Source organism: Cryptomeria japonica, chromosome 9 (genome assembly GCF_030272615.1).
Source record: "Cryptomeria japonica chromosome 9, Sugi_1.0, whole genome shotgun sequence".
NCBI lineage: Eukaryota > Viridiplantae > Streptophyta > Pinopsida > Cupressales > Cupressaceae > Cryptomeria > Cryptomeria japonica.
Genome location: NC_081413.1, coordinates 559,930,368 through 559,954,739, shown reverse-complemented (window position 1 = coordinate 559,954,739; position 24,372 = coordinate 559,930,368).

Genomic DNA, 24,372 nt, shown 5'->3' with positions numbered 1-24,372 from the left:
TCCTTCATAAATTTGCCACAGGCTGCAAAGAGATGATTAGTAACCAGATAAAACAAACAAAAAATAGAGGATAAAAATGAATGTGTTATGATACTTGTGCAATTGCATGACCCTGCATAGACGATGGTGTAATTTTGTCATAGCGAATGCGTGATCCTGACAGGAAAAATGTGTGATTCTAACAGATCAATTGCGTGATGCTGACAAGGTGATTATGTGATCCATGAGCAAACAACACAAAAAATAAAAAACTGAAGCTAATTTTGATCAGAAACTTGCAAAACAGATTGTGAGGCTCTAGCAAGGTCTCTCATCATCCATTTAATGTTAACCAAATCATATTTCACCCGATATGAGAGAACTAAGCTACTATATCTGTCGATGGCTGGTTAGTCTTCTGGATCTTGTATCTTCTTTTCCTCTTTGAGAAATTGCTGATGGCGTCTAGCTTGTCTTCTTTGCTCCTTTGTCCTCTTGGCACCTGAAATCCTGAATTGTACCTTATGTGCCATTAACTGTTATAAAAACATGCAATAAAAATAATTTGTTTCCAGATTTAGTCAATTTCATGTAGAATTAAACAAATCAGAGAACTGAAAAGGAATAAAAATAGAATTATCAGAACAAAAATATTCAAAACGAATGCATGACAGTATCAGAGCGATTGCGTGATGGGTTCTGCACAAATGCATAACCTTGTCTGGTCGATTGCATAGCCCTTTCTATGTGATTGCGTAATGATGCAATAATGAATGCGTGACGAAGAGATCTTTTTTGAAATTCATGCAAAGCCTGCTAAAAAGGAAAAAATCTATACAATCATGGCTTCCATTGTTCTTCTCCTCTTTGTGGTATGGTGGCTCCCAGATATCGCGCTGGCAACTGCAAGTGACACAAAGATCCAAAGTTCGTGATTGTTGAAAATAGAGATTGAATGCTCAATTTATAGATTTTTGGAGAAGATTGATTGAAAGGTAGAACAGATTGATCAAGAGATAGAATTCAGGTGAGCTCATATGAAAATTGATAGTTGAACTACTGATTTGGAGGTGAAACAAAATAAGTTGAATAGATTAACTGAGTTGACTGATTGAGAAAAAGATGACTAAAGGAAGAAAAAGAATGATTAAAGGAAGAAAAAGAATGATTGGAGGATAATAAAGAGGATGACAAAGCTAACTAGAAGATGGAAATCGAGATTGGAGAGATAAATGATTAATTAATTGATTGAATTAATTAATTTAGCATGTTCTTGCACTTTGACTTAGATTTTCAATTTAATCTTTGCATGAGATTTAATTCAAATAATTGAATTTATTTTAAATTCAATTTAGTATTTGAATATATTTAGAACTTGATTTTGATTTTTGAAATCATGCACATGTATTTGAAATTAAAAGAAATTAGAAGAAATTGAAATTGAATGAAATTAGAATTTGGGGATTTGGAATTGAAGAATTAATTACTTAATTAAATAATTTAAAGAAACCATTTAATTATTTAGAAATGGACTTTAATTAAATAATAAAGATTAGTTAAATTAAAGGATTAAAATCACAATTAATTAAATAAGGGTTGAATGATTAGATGATTAGAGATAGAAACTGAAAATAGAAGTAATTTATTTAAATAATAAAGATTATTTAAATCGGGGACTTAATCAGAATTAATTAAATAATAAATATTTAATAAACATTAGAAAATAGTTAAATGATTAAATGATGAAAGAATAGGAAATAGAATAATAGGTAAGATTATGAGGAAATACAAAATTAGAAGAATAAGATTAATTAACTTAATTAAAGAATTAAAGAATTGTTTAATCAATTAGACGAATAATTAGCACATGATCAATGAGACATTTTTAGGTGTCTACATTTGCCCCTCTTTGAGAAAAAGTCAGAACAACGTTGTTTCAAAGAAAATGAAAAATTTATGCCCCCAGTATGCCTCGACGACACTTAGGGTGTAATGCCCCCTCGAGAGATTGTTTGTGCATTAAAGGTATGAATGATCTCTTGAAAAAAGAAGAATGTTAGATAGAAGAATAGTTAGTTGATTAGAGATAGAGATAGGTGATGTGAAGATATTGAGATAGAATATGAGAGAATGAACCTTGGAATGAAATAGATTGGCGAGAATTAGAAGCAATTGGAGATGATAGGTATGAGAATTAGAGGCAATTGAAGATGATCGATATGAAATGATAGATTGAAAATGATTTAGAAAGAGATGATGAGAAAAGAATCAACAAACTTGCAATAAGAAAATGAGATGAAGTGAGAATGATTGATTCACAAACTTGTGTCATTATTTTTTGTGCAATATATATTCATCACTGAGCCTTATTATTGAACAATGAAGCTTAGCACATCAAGGTATAAGGAACCAAGATGTAAAGATATCTCATTGAAGAAACAAACACGTAGCAGACAAGCAACAAACAAAGAAAAATATAATGCCCATCATGGCTCCTCTAGTCACTTGTGGACATCTTTGAGTAGCATAAGAACATAATCTGTCATCAAATGATAAAAGATACAAGACTGACCTGGACAAAATTCAACAGCTATACTGACCTTGTGCCTTCGTTCTCAGTTGCTTCATGTGATGGTCGACAATGTCTGATCTTAGAAAGTTGTGAACCTCGTTTAATATTGATCTGTCTGATTTCGAGTGTATCCTCTTCTATTTAAGACAAGATAATGATCACTTGATATGGATATGATACGATTGATAAGACAGTTCGATCAGTTGATTGCAGATGTTTGACTGGATAGTTGTATCCTTTGTTAACTTCATGCGAAGCATTTGTTGGATATCTGCTAGGGTATTTGTTTCTCACAAGACATTTTGTTGCAAGTTTTTTGATTGATTGATTTTTTATTGTTTAGTTCTTTTTCAAGAGCTTTTTCGATGGTTTTAGATTATGTGGATCGATATTTGAATGTTTTTTATTGAATTTTTCAGGACATTTTGCAGATCTTTTTGATTTGTTTCAAAGGACGTTATATGAATGTTTTTGGTATTTGCAAAGGACGTTCTATGAATGTTTTGGATATTTGCAAAGGATTTTCCAATGTTTTTGGATTTTATGTTTTTCACTGTTTTTGGATTTCTTCAGGACATTTTGCAGATGTTTTTGATTGATTTTTTCAGGACATTTTGCAAATGTTTTTGGCATTTTTTATTTTTCCACTATTTTTGGAATTTTAAGTTTTTCACTGTTTTTGGATTTTTAAGTTTTTCGGGACTTTTAATGATTTTTAGGATTTTTTCAAGACTTTTTTTGATTTTTAGGATTTTTTCAATTATGCCCCCAGTGTGCAAAACCTATATGACATGAAAAATGCATGTGGAGACAATGAATTTTCGGCATGACCTATGTTAATGCAATATGCATGATGAAGATGTATTTCCTATCCGAACAAGGTTGATTGTGTTTGTTTGGCATTTTGTAATACACCAATTGAAATGGAGGTGCAAAACATTTCATAGATAAGTAGTCAATCGATCCCTAAGGTCCTTTGGAACATCCAAATTAACACACTTAGTGACTAGGACTTACAAATGGAGATGCAAAAAACTTCCCCATTGGTTCTTGAAACTTTGATCTTCTTTTGCCCATGTGTGTGTAGATGAGTTAATTCCCTCTCTTGTACTTACTAAAGATCCTTAGCATCCTATTTGACTAGCTACGTGGATTATCCTAACTTCAAAAGCATCATGAATAAAGCCTCACTGCCAGCAAGCTTTTAAAGCTCTGACGAGGTTATAAACTGTAATTTCTCAAATTTTGCTCCATTGCCAACAAGCGTTCATAGCCCCGATGGAGTTACTCGCATGTTCCCATAGTCAATATTTTTTTCGCACTTGCATGCGTGATATTTCAGTTATATATCATTTCTCTTTTGCCTTGAGATGAATATTTGGCATAGCTCTTTTTCTTTTTTATTTTCTTGCATGGACTCTATAAGTAATGAAACCTACTTGGGTGTGACAATTACAATAGCGTTGAAGTAGAATTTTAGATTTTTCACTAGTCATATGATCAACTAGGTGTCTAGAATGAATTAGAGATTGTGTTAATGTGTTTGAGATATATCAATTGATAGATTTTGGGTTAACAAGTCTCAAATAGTGAAATCACTACCCAACCATAAGTAAAGCATCGTCACGGGGTAATGTTGAAAATGAATGACCTTATGACCTCAAAGACTTCATGTTTGAATATCTAAGAAAGGAGATGACCCTTGTTTCTCTTAGATGCCAACAGATGACCACCTTAGACAGTTACCTTGTTTTATTGATGTTGCTATAAGAAAATGCAGAAACTTATGTTATAAAAATTGTGAATATGATGTGCTTGAAAAAGAAACTATATGTGATGTAGTTCTTTGAAAGTCAATGATATGAAGTGCGGAAAGTAAAACCTAAACTAACCTAGCCCTTAGGTATAATATCCTTTAAGGTGCATGTTGTTCATAGGATCAAGGAGTTTTGTGCAGGTAGTTCATTGGTCTTTGTTTGAAAAGTCGGACAAAGGTGTCTTTTTCAATAGGATATAAGGAATCAACTAAGTGTACACATTTAGCATCTCCAAAGTTGATTTCCTTAGTTTTTGGATTTTATGGATCATCAAAGGGAAATCCATCTCTGGAATCCATGAGTTCAGCTATAGCCTTATCATTTTTAAAGCAATCCAACTGTGGTAGATTCTCTTGCCCCCATTCTATTAAGTGTGGGTGTATGAGGAAAATAGATTTTGGTTTTGAAGTTGTGACATGAGCGGGTGTTATGCATGTTTATATTGATGCACTTGAAGAGGATGATGAAGTCAACCAGGTGTTGATCTCATTAGTTGGTATTATGCTTTTTTTGTCACTACATTAGCATTTGATGATTGCACACATACAATTGTTGACAAGTTGCTCTGTGTAGTATGATCTGGATTGGTGATTTCATTGATAAGGGATTCATGAACAACTTGTGTAGAGGGATTAAGATCACTAGGAGAAATGGTAAATTCTTTTGAGAAGGAATCTTGTGAGGAACATAGAGGATTATGACATGAAGATGAAGGGATGGAGGGACCTTGATCAGGATTTAAAGAAATAATGGGATCTTGTTTAGGACATGAAGGTAAAGGTATGCTTTGATCTTGTCTTGGAAATGGATTGATGTCTCGACCTTGCTTAGGAGGTGGATGTTGGATGGGACTTGAAAGGACACTTTATTCTTGAGACGGAAGGGTTTGATTATGAATGGAATAGAAAAGAGTGAGGGGATCATCATAAGATTATTGGTTGGTGGGATCTTGATCAAAAATTGGGTAGGATGGAAGTGGTTATTCTTGATCTTTATTTGTTTCAAGACTCATTTCTTCTGATTTAGAATCATCCACTTGACACAGGGAAGGAGTTTGGAAATGCATGCGAGATTGTTGGAATGTTTCAAGATTTTGGCCTGATGAAGAAGGATTTTGAATGAGATCCTCTGAATCATGACTTGAATTAGATTGGATTTGTATTATGGATAGCCCTTGGGAGGTTGTGTTATTAAATAGAGATGGCATGGATTGGTCTTGTGTGACTTCAGAGGATGATGAAATGGTGGATATATATGGTTGATTTATGATTTTGTTGAAAGGTATTTGATTTTGGTTGAAAGGAGTATGATTTTGGGTGAAAGAGGTTTGATTTTGGTTAAATGAATTTTGATTTGGACTTTGTTTGAAAGGGTTTTGATTTTGGTTGAAAGAGGTTTGAATGTTGGATTGATGTGAATTTTGATTTGGACTTTGGTTAAATGGGGTTTGATTTTGGTTGAACGAGGTTTGAATTTTGGGTTGGTGTGAATTTTGATTTGGACTTTGGTTGAATGGGGTTTGATTTTGGGTGAAAGAGGTACTTTGAATGTTGGGTTGGTGTGATTGGTATGATTGATATAGTGGGTTGAAAGAAAAAGAATGTTTACATGACTCTAATGTTGGTTGAACTAAGGTAGGAATGATTTTGTTGAAGAATGAAGGTTGGCATGTTTGAAAGGTTTCACCAGAAGAAGAAGGTTGGCCTGATACTGATTTCCTCATGGTCATCACTTCTCTCATCATTTTTTCTAACCAGCCCCTTTGGTTGTTAGGACTAGTCATGTCTATCACTTGTTGTTGCAAAGTCTCGATCTGTTGAGCTAAATTTTATATGGATGACGATGGAATAGGAATGGAAGGGATGAATTCACCACCTTCCCTACATAATGTATAATGCCAATCCATGATGTTTTCTTGATTGGGTTGGACCTAGGATCACAATATGTAAGATGTTTTCTCCATTTCTCTTAATGTGACAATATTTGATTTGATGAACTTGACAAAATTGTTTGAGTTGAGGTTGAGTTTGATTGTTCCTTTGATTGTGATTTGGATGTTTGGGGTATGACTTTCTAGGATGATTATTCAACTGATGATGAACTAAGAGAGACGTATATGAAGTCTAGACAAGGACGTATATGAGGATGATAACGAGGATGTAAATAGAGATTATGCAACTTCTAAGGATGATAATAAGGACGTAACTGAGGACTATGCAAGGACTAAGGATGATAATAAGGACATAAATGAGGACCATGCAAGGACTTAGGACGATAATGAGTACTATGCAAGGAATTAGGACGATAATAGGGACCTAAATAAGGACTATGAAAGGACTTAGGATGTTAATGAGGACTATGCAAGGACTTAGGACTATAATGAGGAATATGCAAGGACTAAGGACAATAATGAGGACTACGCAAGGACTAAGGACATAAATGAGGACTATGCAAGTACTACCTATGGTCACAAGTCTGTATTTCTTAGAGTTTGCAGGACTATCTGACGTTTCAAAACAGACTTTGTTTTTAGTAATTTTGTGTGTAGGACAAGTTTTGTGGTTTTCCAAGTCTGAGAACAATTGTTTAGAGGTAGATATAGCTGACTGAACTGGTTGTCAAACAATCTCAGAGAATTCAGAGATATGCAGGATAGGGCTTGAAATAGCCCAAATAACTGACTCAATACTGGTTTGATACAATGATACATAAAAAGACACATAACACAATCTTAGGCTAGAAATTGGACACCATTCAATGAGGCCCCCACAAAAAAATACCAAAACAAGACGGACAGATAGAGAGTCTGGCAACACTGGATCCACTCCACAACACACACTTCTCAGGCATGCTAGTCTCTCTTACCCCGAAGATCCGAAGATCTTATCACCGAGGGATTTTTGTCTTATAATGCAAGGTACATGAGGGGTATCTATGGGGTATGATCCATACTCCCAGAATCACTGAATGTAGGATTTTTGGCTACTAAGTTGGTTCTTATTGTAAAATTTTGAGGGATCCACATACATTGAATTCACTCAACACTCTAGCCACCTGACCAGTATGTTTATATAGCGGCTCGAAAAACCGCTCGAGAGTATGCTGGGAGAGATGATATCCCCAACGCATCCCAATTCGAGGTACCTTTGTGGGGTGATGAAATCCTCAGTCAAAGATACCCGTCTCTACTTGAAATAAAATAAAATTGGGCGTTGTTGTTACCTTCTCCCTTTCTCCCAAGATCCCGAACGCAAGTGGAAAGGTAGTTAATGCAACAGTAGGTCCACCCCAAACACGATAAAAGTTTTTTCCTTTAAAGAAATGAAAAATGAGTTAATATATGTGCAAATTGATTCACATTCATTTTAAAGCCCAAATTGAGGTGTTGAATATGCATGTTAATTTTAACCAATGTTAATTTTAAGCCCAAACTGAAGTGTTACAAATGCATGCCAATTTTAACCATTGTTAATTTTAAGGTCAAAAAATGAATTGTGAGAGCATGAATATTGATAATCTAATGCTAATCCGATCTCCTCTGTAAATTAACCAAAGGCTACAAAGAGATGATTAGTAACCAGATAAAACCAACAAAAAATAGAGAACAAAAACAAATGCGTTATGATACATGCGTGATTGTGTGCCCCTACATAGGCGATTGCGTAATTTTGTCACAGTGAATGCGTGATACTGACAGGGAAAATGCATGATTCTAACAGATCGATTGCATGATGCTAACAAGGCAATTGCATGATCCATAGGCAAACAACACAAAAAATAAAAAATTGAAGCTAATTTTGATCAGAAACCTGCAAAACAAATTGTGAGGCTCTAGCAAGGTCTCTCATCATCCATTCAATGTTAACCAAATCATATTTCACCCAATATGAGAGAACTAAGCTATTGTATCTCTCAATGGCTGGTTGGTCTTCCAAATCTTGTATCTTCTTTTCCTCTTTGAGAATTTGTTGATGGCGTCTAGCTTGTCTTCTTTTCTCCTTTGTCCTCCTGGCACCTAAAATCCCGAATTGTGCCTTACGTGCCATAAACTATTATAAAAAATATGCAATAAAAATAATTTGTTTCTAGATATAGTCAATTTAATACAGAATTAAATAGATCAGAGAATAGAAAAGGAATAAAAATAGAATTATCAGAACATAAATATTCAAAATGAATGCGTGACAATATCAGAGTGATTGTGTAATCATGTGTTAGCAATTGCATAATCCTGTAAGGGTGATTGCGTGATGAGTTCTGCACAAATGTGTAACTCTATCTGGTCAATTGCATAGTCCTGTCTATGTGATTGTGTAATGATGCAACCGTGAATGCGTGATGAAGAGATCTTTTTTGAAATCCATGCAAAACTTGCAAAAAAGGAAAAAATCTATACAATCTGCAAAAGTAACATAGAAAACAAAGAAGGTTAATTAGTTGTTTTTCACGTCGGGTTCACCAAAATATTTTATGCTCAAATTCATCATTGCTAAATAGGAAATAAGGAAAATCATGAATCCCTTAACTATCTAAGCAATTCGAACACAAAACCAATGAAATTAAACAATGTAAAACTCCCTATTGTGCATCATGGCTTCCATTGTTCTTCTCCTCTTTGTGGTATGGTGGCTCTCAGATATCACATTGGCAACCTACAAGTGACACAAAGATTCAAAGTTCGTGATTGTTGAAAATAGAGATTGAGTGCTCAATTTATAGATTTTTGGAGAAGATTGATTGAAAGGTAGAATAGATTCATCAAGAGGTGGAACTCAAGTGAGCTCACATGAAAATTGATAGTTGAACTACTAATTTGGAGGTGAAACAGAATAAATTGAATAGATTAACTGAGTCAACTGATTGAGAAAAAGCTAACTGAAGGAAGAAAAAGAATGATTGGAGGATAATAAAGAGGATGACAAAGCTAACTAGAAGATGGAAATAGAGATTGGAGAGATAAATGATTAATTAATTAATTAATTGATTGAATTAATTAATTTAGCATGTGCTTGCACTTTGACTTAGATTTTCAATTTAATCTTTGCATGAGATTTAATTCAAATAATTGAATTTATTTTAAATTCAATTTAGTATTTGAATATATTTAGAACTTGACTTTGATTTTCAATTTGATTTTTGAAATCATGCACATGTATTTGAAATTAGAAGAAATTCGAATAAATTGAAATTGAATGAAATTAGAATTTGAGGATTTGGAATTAAAGAATTAATTAGTTAATTAAATAATTTAAAGAAACTATTTAATTATTTAGAAATGGACTTTAATTAAATAATAAAGATTATTTAAATTAAAGGTTAAAATCACAATTAATTAAATAAGGGTTGAATGATTAGATGATTAGAGATAGAAATTGAAAATAGAAGTAATTTATTTAAATAATAAAGATTATTTAAATCAGGGAATTAATCAGAATTAATTAAATAATAAATATTTAATTAACATTAGAAAATAGTTAAATGATTAAATGATGAAAGAATAGGAAATAGAATAATTAGTAGGATTATGAGGAAATAGGAAATTAGAAGAATAAGATTAATTAACTTAATTAAATAATTAAAGATTTATTTAATCAATTAGATGAATAATTAGCACATGATCGATGAGACATTTTTAGGTGTCTACACCTATCTTCCACTGTTTTGTAACACAACATGCATACCTATCTTCCACTGTTTTGCAACATAACATACATATCTATCTTCCATTGTTCTGCAACATATCCTGAGCAATCCAAACTACCAAATTGACATCAATGACAACTCAAATAAGTAATTCCAATAGTTCTTCTTCTTCTAGTGAAATTTTGGGTGTCTCCACTTGCTTTGATGATAGTGTTGCACTAATTTTGGGTCCTACCTTAGCATGTGGGGATCCAAAATGTGCTCAATCATCTAGAAGACATATTTTGGGTCGACTTGTGGTGTGTTGCTTTGTGTATCTACATGTTACCTTATTGTCAACCTTGGAGGATGTGTGATAGTGTGTGAATTATTTTGAATCACTTAGAAAAAAGTGATATGATGTTTTTAGGTCTTCTCTATCTCCTAGATTGGACCACATTCACCACATTTATGTTTTGGTTGCCGCTTTGATGTGACCTAAATTTATCCTCTTCTCTAGCCAACCTAATTAATGTTTACAATAAAAAAAGATGGTATAATGAAGATCAAATTGATGTTGATGGTGTGTGTATGGATCAATATGTGTTTTGTTCTTGCATGATTATATCATTTGTAGAAGTTAGTGATGCAAAATTGTGATAGAGAAAGTGTATGGTTCTTGTTGTGAAGTTTGTTGCTTCAAATAGAGTTTCAAGAAAAACTTCATATCTAAATATTGTCAGAGACTTTGTTGCCATGGGCTTATTCATTCTTGATTCATATATTCATGTGCCTTTCTTGGAGACAATGAACCTTCTTTGCAAGATCAGAATCTTTCCCTAAGGGAATACATTTCAACCTATAAGTCCTTTGTATCTTGCCTTGGTATATTAGTGCATCTTAGCCTGTAAGTCCTATATGGAGTAGTGTGCTTCCTTGACAGTAAGCCTAAAATAGAATTGCAATTATTTCTTATATTGTGATTTGACTCCCACCAAGGTTTTTTCCTATCTAGGTTTTCCATGTAAATCTAGTGTTATCTTGTGCATAAGTGTTTCATTATTTTATTTTTTCATTCCTATTGATCAAAGTAAGTTTAAATTGTTTGTGGATTATTGAACAAAGCTTTAGTATTTGGTCAAAACTCATTTACAACCCCCCCCACCTTCAGTCTTAAAGTATGTTCAATAATTGGTAACAAGGCCAAGTTCCTCTAGAAGAAACTTAACCTCTTGAGGTAGGTCCGGGATGGTACGAGATGGATCTTATACGATTCCAAAGTTTTATGGCATAACCTACTCTTTATAAAAGATGAGAATGGAATTTTATTTGAACTCTATGGGATTTGGAATTTGTAACTCTATTGTAGATAGTTATAATTCTCCCTCTACTCCACCTACTACTTCAAATGAAATCATGATACATGAGAATATTGGAAAAGTGGGGAATAAAATCATAACTTGTCAGTTGGATACATAACTCTTGAAGGTGATGGGCTGAAAATATGCAAAATATGTTTGGGAGAAGCTTAGTAGTATTTACAAGGAAGAGAAGAAGATAAAGAAAGTGAAGTTGCAGAACCTCAAAAGCATATTTGAAAGTCTAAGGATGTCAAAAGATGAAACTATTGATAGCTACATGTACCAAGTAAGTGATTTGGTAACTGAAATCAGAGGTGTTGATGGTAATTTGGAAGAAGACAAGGTAGTAAAGAAGGTACTTAGGACCCTTCCTAAATTTTTTTTTCCTAAGGTTTCTTTTATTGAGGAAAACAAGGATTTGGACACTTATACAATGGATTAGATCTATGGAGTACTCACTACCTTTAAGATGAGAGATATTGAGTTGGACAACCCTAAAAAGGAAGTTGCATTCAAAACCAACAAGAGAATGACAGATGTTTTTTATCCCGATGATAGAATTGATAATGTAGAAGCAAACTTTGTAAAAAGACTAAAGAAAGGTATTGACAAATAAAGGTAAGTTACCATTCAAATGTTTTAATTGTGGAAGAATTTGATATTATGCATCTAAATGTAATTTTAAAAAAATAGAAATAGAAGAGAAGAAGATAGGAAAAAAAGGAAGAAAATAGAGATTAAAGAGACATACCTAAAATAAGTTTTTACTCCAAAGAATGCTACTATATCTAAGATGAGTATTGTGAAGATTGAAATAATGAGGTATTGTTTATGTTTGTAGAAGTTATAATATTGAAGTGTGTAAAGAGTTTTCCCTACACACCAATAAAAATAATGAGAGATCCTTGATTGTCTAGAACGCTCTTCATACAAATGAAGAACCAAATGTATGGGTGATTGACAATGGTTTCTCTAATAATCTGACTGGTGATAGAAGAAAGTTCATTAATCTTGAAAAGTTGGATGGTGGGTCTATTAAGTTTGGTGGAGAAGAAGTTGTTCAAATTTGTGGAAAGGGCATGGTTATAATTGATGGAAAGCACATAATAGAGTATTTTCTCTATGTTGAGGGACTAAAACATCATTTGCTCAATGTTAGTGAGATGTGCGGTAAAGGATACAAATTTATATTTCATAAGAATGATTGTAAAATCAAAAAAGATTGCTCTAGAAGATTGGTTGCAAAAGGAACAAGGACTGTTGGAAATATCTACTAGTTAAAGGAGGCCAACTCTTTGATGACTTTAAATATAACAACTTAGGAAAACCAAGTGGAAACTAAAATGATGAAATCACAGAAGTATAATTGCAAAATTGAGGATTGGGATAGTGATGATATGTCTGACATCATAACAAATTACCATGAAGCAGAATCACAATGAAAACTCTGGTAAGCTCTTGATGACCTAGTTGTTGCAAGAACTGAATGTGGAGAGTATAAGATAAGACTCAATAAGAAAGGGGATGAAATTATCAAGCTAAAATATGAGATTGAAGGAAGCAAAGGATACAAGAACAAACTCAAAAGGGATGAAATTGTCAACCTACAAATTCAAATTGAAGAAGACAAGATGATTATTGATTTCTTGGACTTCAAGATTCATGTCAAAGCCACTAAATGCACTAAGCTTGAGGGAGAAATTGCAATTCGAAAGAAAGAATTGGAAGAGACTAAAAGCACTAATATGCTTAATAAAAAAAATTGATCTCATTTTTGAAAAAGGGGAATGCTATAAAGAAAATGTGGATGATAGAAAAAATAAAGTCAAAAAGGAAAATTCAAAGAAAAATAAGCTCAGACAATTTTGGAGCCAAAAGAGAAACTTCATAAGATCAACTCACATCAATTTTCTCAAAACAAATATCCTCACTCTTTTTATGGCAATTGTTTTTCTTGTAATGATATTGGACATAAGAATACAAATGTAGAAGTAAGATGAGCACAAACTCATTTAGGCCCCCTATGCCTCAACCCTTTTATTGTTCGGTGTTATGCATGCAACAAATATGGTTATAAATTAAGTGAATGCAGAAATAGAGTTATGAGGAATGTTTTCCTGACTATGAGCAATGCTAAGACCACTCAACCCTTCAATGCATAGTGTTACAAATGCAACATGTTTGGTCATAAGGCTGCTAATTGTAAATCCAATATGGGAAGAATTAGATATGCTTCACAATTTTGTATCACCCGCTATAATTGCAACAAACCAGGACATCATGCTAGATTTTGTAAGGGGGACAATGTAAAGCTCTCTGCTCTAAAGAAGAGTGAAATAGAACAAGAAAATAATTCAAATGAGATAGAAAATGGATTTGAGCTTCTGTCTAGTACAAAAGAGCCTTCTAGAAATTGAAATTAAAGCAAAAGGTTAGGGGGATTTATTCACTACATATATCCTTTCCCACTAAGTTTTGTGACTTCTCCTTGGGAATCTAACTAGTTTGATTATGTTTAATAAGATAATGAAGGCATGTTATTCTTGAATAAATAAAATATTAATTTAAGTGGAAATTAATGTTGTAGATTTGTCTATCTTATCAAAGGATGTAGAGGAAAGTGGGAAAGAACATTGATGTTCACTCCTCTATGAGACAGGTTGTTTCTTGAGTTTATACTGACAAGGGGAGTATGTGTAAGGGGAGTCAAGTGTAGAGTATTGATAAATAAAGAATACTTAGCCAGTTAAAGATTTTTTTCAAAAGGGGGAGAATTTCAAGACATATTCTTGTCCTAGATTGATGTTGATTATTGCTCTCGGGGGGAACAGATGGTTGACATTTTTTTATTGAAGGATACAAATGTAAATTAGAAGAAGTGAAGAGGCTGGATAGAGAACTATTGTAGTTGTTGAGGAAGTGATGAAGTTGATCATATGAATATAGTATGATGCATTGATAGAAATATGGAAGATCGTGACACATTATCCAGAGGTGTTGGTTCTCTATCTGGTTGTTGATGATAGATAGGAGGTGTTAGTTCTTTATCTGGTTGTTGTTAATATTTTGTTTGATGTTGTCACAAGGTGTAATTGAATGGAGGTTGTTGATTTACTATTGAGTACTGTGGATAGTGCAGACTATTATTAATATGGCGAATGTTGCAAATTGTGGATGTTAGTCAAACAATTGGAGACAATTGATGGGGATAATTTCTCTTGTGTGATGCGTGTTCTGTTATATATCTAGTGGTGTAAATATGTTGCTAATAATTTTCTTAGTTGATGACCATAATCAATTTAGTGCATTGGGAAGCAATGATGATTGCAAAAGTAATGATGAAGCTAATTGCCAATATTTAAGGAGGTCGTTGACAACAAATTTTTAGTTGTTTTTCATTGTATTCTACATAACTAATATGAAGAGTTTGATGGAGAACTGATGGATGTTGGTTGTAGATGATGTATGGATGCCCACCTTCTTGGTGTCTGATGTCTACACTATGTAATATAGTTGATGATGCTGATGGGAAAGGAGTGCATGATGAGGTTTAGATGGTTTGAAATATTAAGATGAGGATTAGATGCATGACATTAGATTAAATATATTGTATTGTGTGAGAATTTAATGTTTTCAAGATGTTTTAGTGCTTGGAAATTTGATAAAGCAAGTTGTTGTAGATGTATGTATTGGCATGTGTCTAAAAGAATGCTTCACATTCCTCCACGTCTACTAATATGGTCATGTGTACTTGAACAATGTTCATCCTATATGGACATTGTACTCCTATCTTTTTAGGTTCTTGGTGTTGCATCTGATATGGTTGATTATTGTAGCTGGTTGACAACCTATTTGTCTGTCAGAATTGGTCTGGGAAATGCTCCACATTTCTCCGCATTAGTGTGTCAGGTGTTGCAGCTTGGAGGAAATGTTTATAATGTTTGCGTTATGTCTCAGTTCAATTTTAAAATGTTGTTGTGATCTAAAAGTAGTGGTAATGTGTTATATGTTTGATTGTCTCTCCGAAATGAAATACTCTATACTAATTATGTTATGCCAATATGATCTTGTTATGGAAAGATGAAAAAAGGATTTGAGGATGTTGTTGGATGTTCAAGGAATGTTCCGGTGTGCTTTGTATCATGTTAGATGGTTTTCTTGATGTTTAATGTTTATGTTTTGTGGACATTGAACTCATATCTTTTCACGTCCTTGGTGTTACAACTGATATGATTGGTGATTGTAGTTGGCTCGTAGCTTGATTGTTTGTTAGAATTGGTCTAAGAAATGCTCCACATTTCTCCACATTAGTGTGTTAGGTGTTGTGTCTTGGAGGGCACATTTATAATGTGTGTGTTGTGTCTTAGTTCAATGTTCGAGATGCTATGTAGTGGTGATGTATTCTGTGTTTGACTGGCTCTTTGAAATGAAATACTTTGTATCAGTTGTATTGTGCCAGTATGATCTTGTTATGGAAAGATACAAGAAGAATTTGAGGATGTTTTTGTATGTTCAAGGAATTTTTCAATGCTCTGCATCATGCTAGATGGTTTTCTTCATGTTGCATTGTGACTGCAATGGATGTTTCAAATTAACTACTTTGGTTTGGTTGACAAATGTTATTCTTCTACTTGCAATGAAATTTTGGGTGTCTCTTCTTGCTTTAAAGACTATGTTTCATTGATTTTTGGTCTTGCATTGGGGTGAAATTTTATTTTACTTATTTTTTTAATCTTAATAATAATATTCATAATAGGAAGAAAAGTGGGTGAAGACAAGGGTTCAACTGCCATGGTTGTGTAGGGTGTGGGTAAATCTATCCCATGTAGGGGGACGACACCTATGGAAGTTGTGAATCTAACATAGGATCACCAATCTCCCCTTGTTATTTCCTTTTGTATAAAATTTTTTTGCTCCAAACAAATTTTTCGTCTCCAAAATTAATTTGTTTAATGAAACAAATTTATGCAAGAGAATAGTAAGCAAAACTAATAAATAATTGTAGACACATAAATCTATCCACTAAATTAAATAAATATTTAATATTTATTTGATACATATAATATTTCTCTATTAATTAAATTCACATTTAATTAATTCATTCAATTCCCATTTTGCCATTTTAATCAAATAAATTACATAAATTTATTTAAATTAAATTCCCTATCTATAACCCAGTTATTAAATAAATCTAATTTATTTAATTTTCCTAATTCCTCTCATTTAAATAAACCAATATTTATTTAAAAATACAAATCAAATTCCCCTTTTAAAAAAATCAAAATCTATTTAAAAATCCTACCCCACTTGCATTCTATGCAAGTTGCACCAATAAATAGATTTTATTTCTAAATAAAATCCTATTTTCTCTCACCCACCAAGCTCACTTGCTCACTAACCCTCTTCTATATTCTTCTAATCACTTCCAATTTAGCTTAATTCATCTCCTAATTATTGTCACATTCCTAAGCAAAGAGAAGTCACTTCTCAAAGCCTCCAAAGTCTTTGAAATGCATTAAGGCCTTATGCCCACAACAAGTTAACCCTCAAAGTTTTCCAAACCATTTATGGTTCTTACATAACCGTTAATGGTTAAATCAACTTACCCACATGGTTAGAGGCTTTCCCTCTAACTCAACCCTCATTTAACTTCTGGGTCTCTTCAAGAATTCATTGCTTTGACCATGGTTATCCCCATTAACTCTTGCACAAGAGTTTATCCATTGGATAAAAGAAATTACCCTTGAATAAAAGCTTTATCCCCTAACTCAAGCCTAACCAAACCCTCCTAGGGTAACCTTCATGTCATCTCAAGCATTTAATGCTTCTTCCCTCTCCTCTCAAGCCATCTCATGTTGACACTTGCCATCATGGGATTGGGTTGAAAGTCATCACATGGATCACAAACCCATCAATCCTAGCCCTTCACAAGCTCACTCAATCTGGGCCACTCAATCAACATTTTTCCCTATAAAAGGACCGCATTTCTCAAAGAAAGGAGGAAGCATTTTGTATTGTTATTATACTAAGATTCACATAGACAATAATTAGGAGCTTTCTCATAGCAAATAATTTACACTTGCATAAGCATTTGTTTTCATTTACAACCATCTTGAATCTTCATATGATATCCATGGATAGTACTAAAAGCTGAGAGCTACACTCATGTGGGACTTGGAGAGGAGAGGAACAAAGGAGAAACATCTATGAGCATCCTTGGGAGCATCTTGGGGGGTTTTCTTTCCGTTTTTCTTTATGTATGCTCTTTATTGTGTGATTTATATCTTTATTAGTATGCATCTTAAGGTTTTTGAGCTCATTTGTATTTAGTTTTGGTTGGAACTAATCTACTAACGTTTGAACTTGTGTTTGTGCCTTGTGCCCCTTTTGCCTTGCATCATTTGGTGAACCCGAGGTGAATCGAACACGCAACCTTCTGATTTGACTTTTTCTATGAATTTTCACGCACAGGTTGTGCTTTGGCGCTTTTGTTCCATGTTTTGGCACCTTTGTCAGATAGTTTTAGCGCTTTTGCAAGGGTTTTAGTGGTTTTGCAGATTAATCATTGCCCTTGCACTGATATAGTGCTTTTGTTCTCTCTGTCTGTCAATTTTAATTTTGTCTAACTTTTTTATTATAGTGGTTTTGTTAATAGTATAGCTCTTTTGTTAATTGTATAGCACTTTTGTTAATACTTCAGTGTTGTTGTCCGAATTAGCGCTTAGATTTCTCATAGAGTAGCGCTTTTGTTCCAGAGAGTTCAAAATTGTAATCGAAAAATTAAATTTATGCTTGTGGAAGCCCACATAAGATTTTGGATTTTACTAACTTTTTTATTTGCAAGTTTTTAACAATTTCTTGCAGCTTTTGGAGGAGTTAAATTAGAAACACTTTTTTAGTCTTTGAGTTTAAAATTAATCTTTCATGTTTTTCAAACAAAAGGATTAAAATGAACCTCATAGTCTTTTTGATGCTCTAAAATAAACTTCACTTACTTTGGTGCTTAAAACAAACTTGATCTTTCATTTTTTTTTCAAAACAAAGGGATTAAAATGAACATCATAGTCTCTTTGGTGCAACTAAAATAAATATCATTTTCACTTTTAGTGCTTAAAACAAACTTCATCTTTCTTGTTTTTAGGCAAAGGGATTAAAAATCAACTTCACTCTTTTGGTGCACTAAAAATCCACTTTATTTTTCAGTTTGGTGCATAAAAAGAACCTCACATCTACATTTATTTTTTTTCTACAAAGGCTACACGATTTCATTTTGTTGACCAGGTTTATTTTTAGTTTGTCAAGTGTCTAAAACAATTTTTATCTTGGCTAAAAATAATACCATATCTGTTGGAGCAACATCTCCAAATAGCAAAAAGATCACATTGCAGTAAAAAGGTTAAAAAGAACAAGTGTCTTTTGTGTTTGACACACTTGTGCAAATCTATAGAGTGGTCCCAGTTCTAACACACACTATCCTCTCCCTTGGCTCGTGTGGTCCTAGGTACAAGAGAAAAGTGTTAGTAATGCTCTAAATTTTCTATTTTTAAGAGAGGCCTGTCAAGAGACACATCACTCTTAAGATGACCTTGTGCAGTAAATCCTTTCAGCCGTTATAGAAATCAGGTGTGAGCGAAAGTTGTAGCCTTGGGTGTAGTTGTTCCTACAATGTAACTTGCCAAAAGGACATATGGGTCCCACCATGAGTTACAAGGCTCTTAAGTGAGTCACTGCAGAATGAACTTACGTCCAAAGACATCAAACATTACTAGATACCTCTTGTAATGCCCCACCAGGAACCCTTAAGGAAAACCCACAACAAGAGTGAAACAATTTTTTTTTAAAAGTATAAACATCATAAGTGCATTTACACAACATGCACGATAACACAAGTGGAAGAATTACACTAGAATTCCTTAAGGGTTACCAATGAAGAATTAAAACCACAAGATAAATTCCACAATTACCATTAATCCAATAATCCATCATTAACTCAATGATCACAAGAAGCCATATGCAATAACAGATACACCATTGAAAGATTGAAAGGATACAATATAATTCCACTTCAATAAGAATTTACACATATCATAAATGAAACTAATAAAAACATCCCAAACATAGGATTACATTGCTCTTCCAATACATATCTTTTCAATATACATATAAAGATACAACTTAACCAAATATAAGGTTACAAAAGATCATGATACAATGACCACATAGGTCTCTAAATAACAATAATCTCTAAACATGAGATGAAGCATGAGCCACAAACCACAAAAACACCTATGAAGCCAATCCTCGCATGAAGGTACAAATTAGAACATCCGATGGGAAGTGGTACTACCACCCGACCATGTAATTCCCAAAATGGAATCACCCCACTGTGCTAGGAGATAGCTGAGGACCCTCAAACAAGCATAAGCATGACATGGTCAACAAAACATTACGACTCCATGACAACACAATATGACTCCACAAAATCCAGGTGACTCAACATCACAAATACACAAGTGAACCTAATGAGAGTGTCATCGCATAGCTTACGATGGTTACCATGGTCGGCCTCCAAAGGTCCTGACTCACCATCCTGGTAACCTTTCCCGAACCTTCGGCTCCAACTAAGTCTTATGCAGACCCTACCTGCCCTTTTGTGAAGACAATGTGGTCGGTTTTCCATTCCAGGCCTTCTCACTACATGATGAGCCTCAGTACAAGCACTCACTCATGCAAGAGGTACACTTATTATTGTTATGAAACTACCCACCTAATCAATTCATTAGATTACCAGTTATTATCTAACTTTCGCAGGGTCATAATGCCTACCACTTTGGGGGCAACCCCATTCGAAAGTCACTCTCTCAAAGGACACTAAAAAAACATGGTCACTCCCCAAGGACCCTATGGAGAAATAGACAACCATAACACAACTATCAGAAACAAGTGGTCAAACATGGACATACTGACTCTTGGCTAACTATAAGGCAAAGACACTACATGGTTAAGACAACAAAGCCAGCATATATCACTTGGTCAAGCCACCAAATACGCCACCATAGGACGATTGAACCACAGACCAAAAATAACACAATATAACTCTTTGCAAGGAAAGCTAATCTCACTAAGTCCGCACTCACACAATCTTTGAGAAAAATAGCATCATAAGCACTTGCAACATCAATGATTGAAAATTAAATTAAACATTCTTTTACAACTTCATATCTATTCAATTTCCAGAACAATATTCCATCAAGAATGAAATCCTTATTAAACATTCAACTGAATTCAACATGAATTCCTAACAGGCATTTAATTCATTTCCAGAATATATCCAAATTTACCAATTTGAATCTCTAATTCATGCCTTGATTTCCATTGATAAATTTATTAAACCACATAATAAAAATCATAAGGAAATTACCATTTATTCTTAACATAAAACAAACGCTTTAAAATGTTTCCTTAAATAAAATTAAATTAAGTTCATAGCACATACCAGTTTGTATCAGTAAGGCACAAGGTCAAGCAGAGACTAAAGCCAACCCACAATAGTGTTGTTTCCTAAGCAACAGACACTACCCGTTGGTAGTGCTGCTACCACTGGTAACAACCGCTACCGACCGGTAGCACTACTACCAACCGGTAGCGGTCCTACCGACTAGTAGTGCCGCTACTGCTAGTAGCAGTCACTACCGATCGGTAGCAGTCCTACTGATTGGTAGTGCTGCTACCAACCGGTAACAGTCCTACTGATCGGTAATACTGCTACTACGTAGCGGTACTGCCGACTAGTAGTTCTGCTACCTGTGGGTAGCAGACACTACCAACCCACATGGTGGAACAAGCCCACCATGGGAATGGTAAAGTGCATAGGTAAAGCACAAAACACATGCTTCCAAAGCATTCAAAAACCATTAAGCCACAAAATCGTTTAAACATAAAAATGATTCATTTCCAAATTATTTCACAAGCACACACACAGTGCCAAAATCCAAAATTAAAGGGATATTTACCAAAAGGTAAATGGTGAAATAAAACACACTGGAAGCAATAGCTAACTAAATCTTGGCAATTAGATACTAGGATGCACACAAAAAACTAAATCTAATTCAATCTTTTTCAAATAGATGAGGTAAATCAAGAAGTTGATTTTCAAGAACAAAAACACATAGCATATACATAAATGAACCATTTCTTTCTTATAAGAAAACATATGATTTAAGATTCACAAAATCAACATCCATAGGCATTCCTTCTTCCATTCCAATCATTCCACAAGAATTTACAAGGAAATTTTGCATATTTTCAACACACAGGAAGCAACTGAAAGATTCAAATTTAAATTTAAAACAATAAGAGATTCTCTAACCTTGAAGCAAACTAGCAAACACAATGAAGGAAGAATCCCAATCCTTGCAATCCAATTCAAATTCCAGCTCCTCCTTCCAGAATGATTTTACCAAATTTCTACCTCTTCTTCCCGTGAATTTCCAGACATATATGGAAAAATATATTCCAACCTAAACTTTCCAACAGATTTAAATAGTTTAAAATTAAAAAGGGAATCAGATTTACTTTTATCCAAAAACAATTCTTTTCCAACAAATTAAAAAGAAAAAGTCAAATGGAAAAGTAAAAAGAAAAGCTTTTATTAATTTCTATTTCCAAAAATGCTTTCTTTCAACATTGGCATTTAACATTTAAATGGCTAGGCAATTATTCATTTCCTTCCACAAAATATTTATGAATACTAAGACAGGGGGGGGGGTGAATTAGTATACCAAAATTTACTGAACTTAAACACTTAAATAGTTTAGTAGTAGACCAGTAAAACAGTTTAGCAGACAAACCAGTTAGCATACATGCAAACCAAATAGCAAATAATGCATTCACCCACAGAAGTACAATCACCATAACACAAGAGATTTTGATGTGGAAACCCAAATGGGAAAAACCATGGTGAGATGAAGCTCACAAGTAACTATTTGTAGAATAGTAACCAGACCGGTTAAGGTCATACAATGTTCTTTACCAAAACAGATCCTATTAGGAATCTCAATCTCTGTTAGGAGATAAGTCTGATTAAAGACTACCTTGTAAGAGGATTTAAGATCCATAGATGTGAACCACCTTGTTAGAGGATTTGCAAAGGCTCATCTAAGCCTACCCGGTTAAGGGTTTTCAGACTTGTCAAAGATGTAAGTAATCAACAAGTGAGTGATCTAGATACTAGCACAGTATGCTTGGTTAGATCCATTAAAGCTCATTGTTAATGCATGTTGCATTACTTCAGTCTTCAGAAAAACTCCACACTCTATTATAGCACACAGACTTGATCTGTTGTCTTAAGATCGTACACTCAAACTCATCAACCACGAAAAACCCTAACTACTACTAAAACCCTAGACATGATTTCCTTAAGAAGGAATCTGATTTCATGTCAGTCCAATAGGATTACAGTACAAGTTCATAGGTTTAGTGTACCTAGACATATTTGGTAACATGACACAAAAGCACTGCCAGAGTGTCGGCACCGCTAAACAAATGGTGGATGGTAACTCATCATAGAGTAATACCGGTTCATACAAAATGTCGGTTGCTGGTTTGGAACTCAAAGTAATACTAGTTCAAATATTAAACAGATTTCCGGTTCACACTTTCACCAATTACCAGTTTGCCAAAATGAAGATTGGGAATATGATAACTGCCACTATAGTTCCTTTGCTCCGCTTTGCTCTGCTCCGCTTAAGTCTCTATGCTGCTTGAGATCGATAAACACTTTCTGCATAACAGCAATAGTCTAAAGACTACAACATGATACCGGTTTGGAACAATTACCGGTTAAGCATAACTCATACAAACAAAAAGTGATCTCAAAGCAAGTGTGTGTCTATCAATGACAATCACAACTTAATCATAAAAAATGCCAACAATCTCCCCCTTTGGCATTGATGGCAACACTTAGGAAAAATTTTGACATCTAAGCGTTTTACAACAAAATTATGCCATAATCAAAATTACTCCCCCTAAGCATATACACTATCTCTTTTATAGAAAATACAATGTATACTACTCTCTTATAGAGATAAAAATGAAAGTATACATAGCATGCATCAAAATTTTAAATACTAGAATACTACTCCCCCTTAGCCAACAATGACAAAATATAGTTGATAACCCCTGTTTCTATTAGCATTAAAATAATAATGTTTATGACAATAAAGAGTGAAACTTGTGAAAAATAGATTTAAAGTCCTCAGTAAATTGCTTCATGGATAATGACCATGATTCAAGCAATGAGGTAGTAACCTCATGCTCTGTTTGCATCTAATAAACCTGCTCCTCCATGGCATCCATGGTACTCATCTCTTGAGTAACCGTTAGGGAATCTATATTGAGGTAGAATTTCTGGAGAATTTGTTATCTTGGCAGTAGGACCAGTTGAAGTTCCTACAAATTACGTGACTGGTTGCTTATCTCTACCTCTATTCTTGCAGACTGAAGTTGAAACCGATGAGCAGTTTGTCCATATGTGGAGAAGGAGTCATATGGCATCTTGAAGGTGCTAATAAATGACTGCATATCAGTTTGTAGTTTGTCCTTCTGAGTGAGCACATCATCATAGAATAAATGAGGTTGACAAATCTTGTTGAGTAGTAGATTTCCCTCATCCATTGCATCTCTAATGATCTTCTGTGCCTTTTGTAGATCAAACCGGAGTTTTGTTAACTTTTTCACCAAGGAAGTGTCCAGAGCCTTTTGATGTTTCTTCTTGGCATTTGCTTCTGCAACCTCTTCTAGGCTTTGGACCTAGTCTTCCACAACTATACATAGAAGCTTTAATTGTGCAAGAGAGGAATCAGTACTAGGGAGGTTGGTACCGGGTATCAAATTGGTGAGTGTTTCCACCGCAGTTTGAATCACATCTTCCTCCTTTTTCCTTCTTAGAGCTTCCAGTCACTCTTGGGAAATCTTGATGCTTTGGAGAAACTCCATTTCATTTGCAGATTGGAGGTCAATG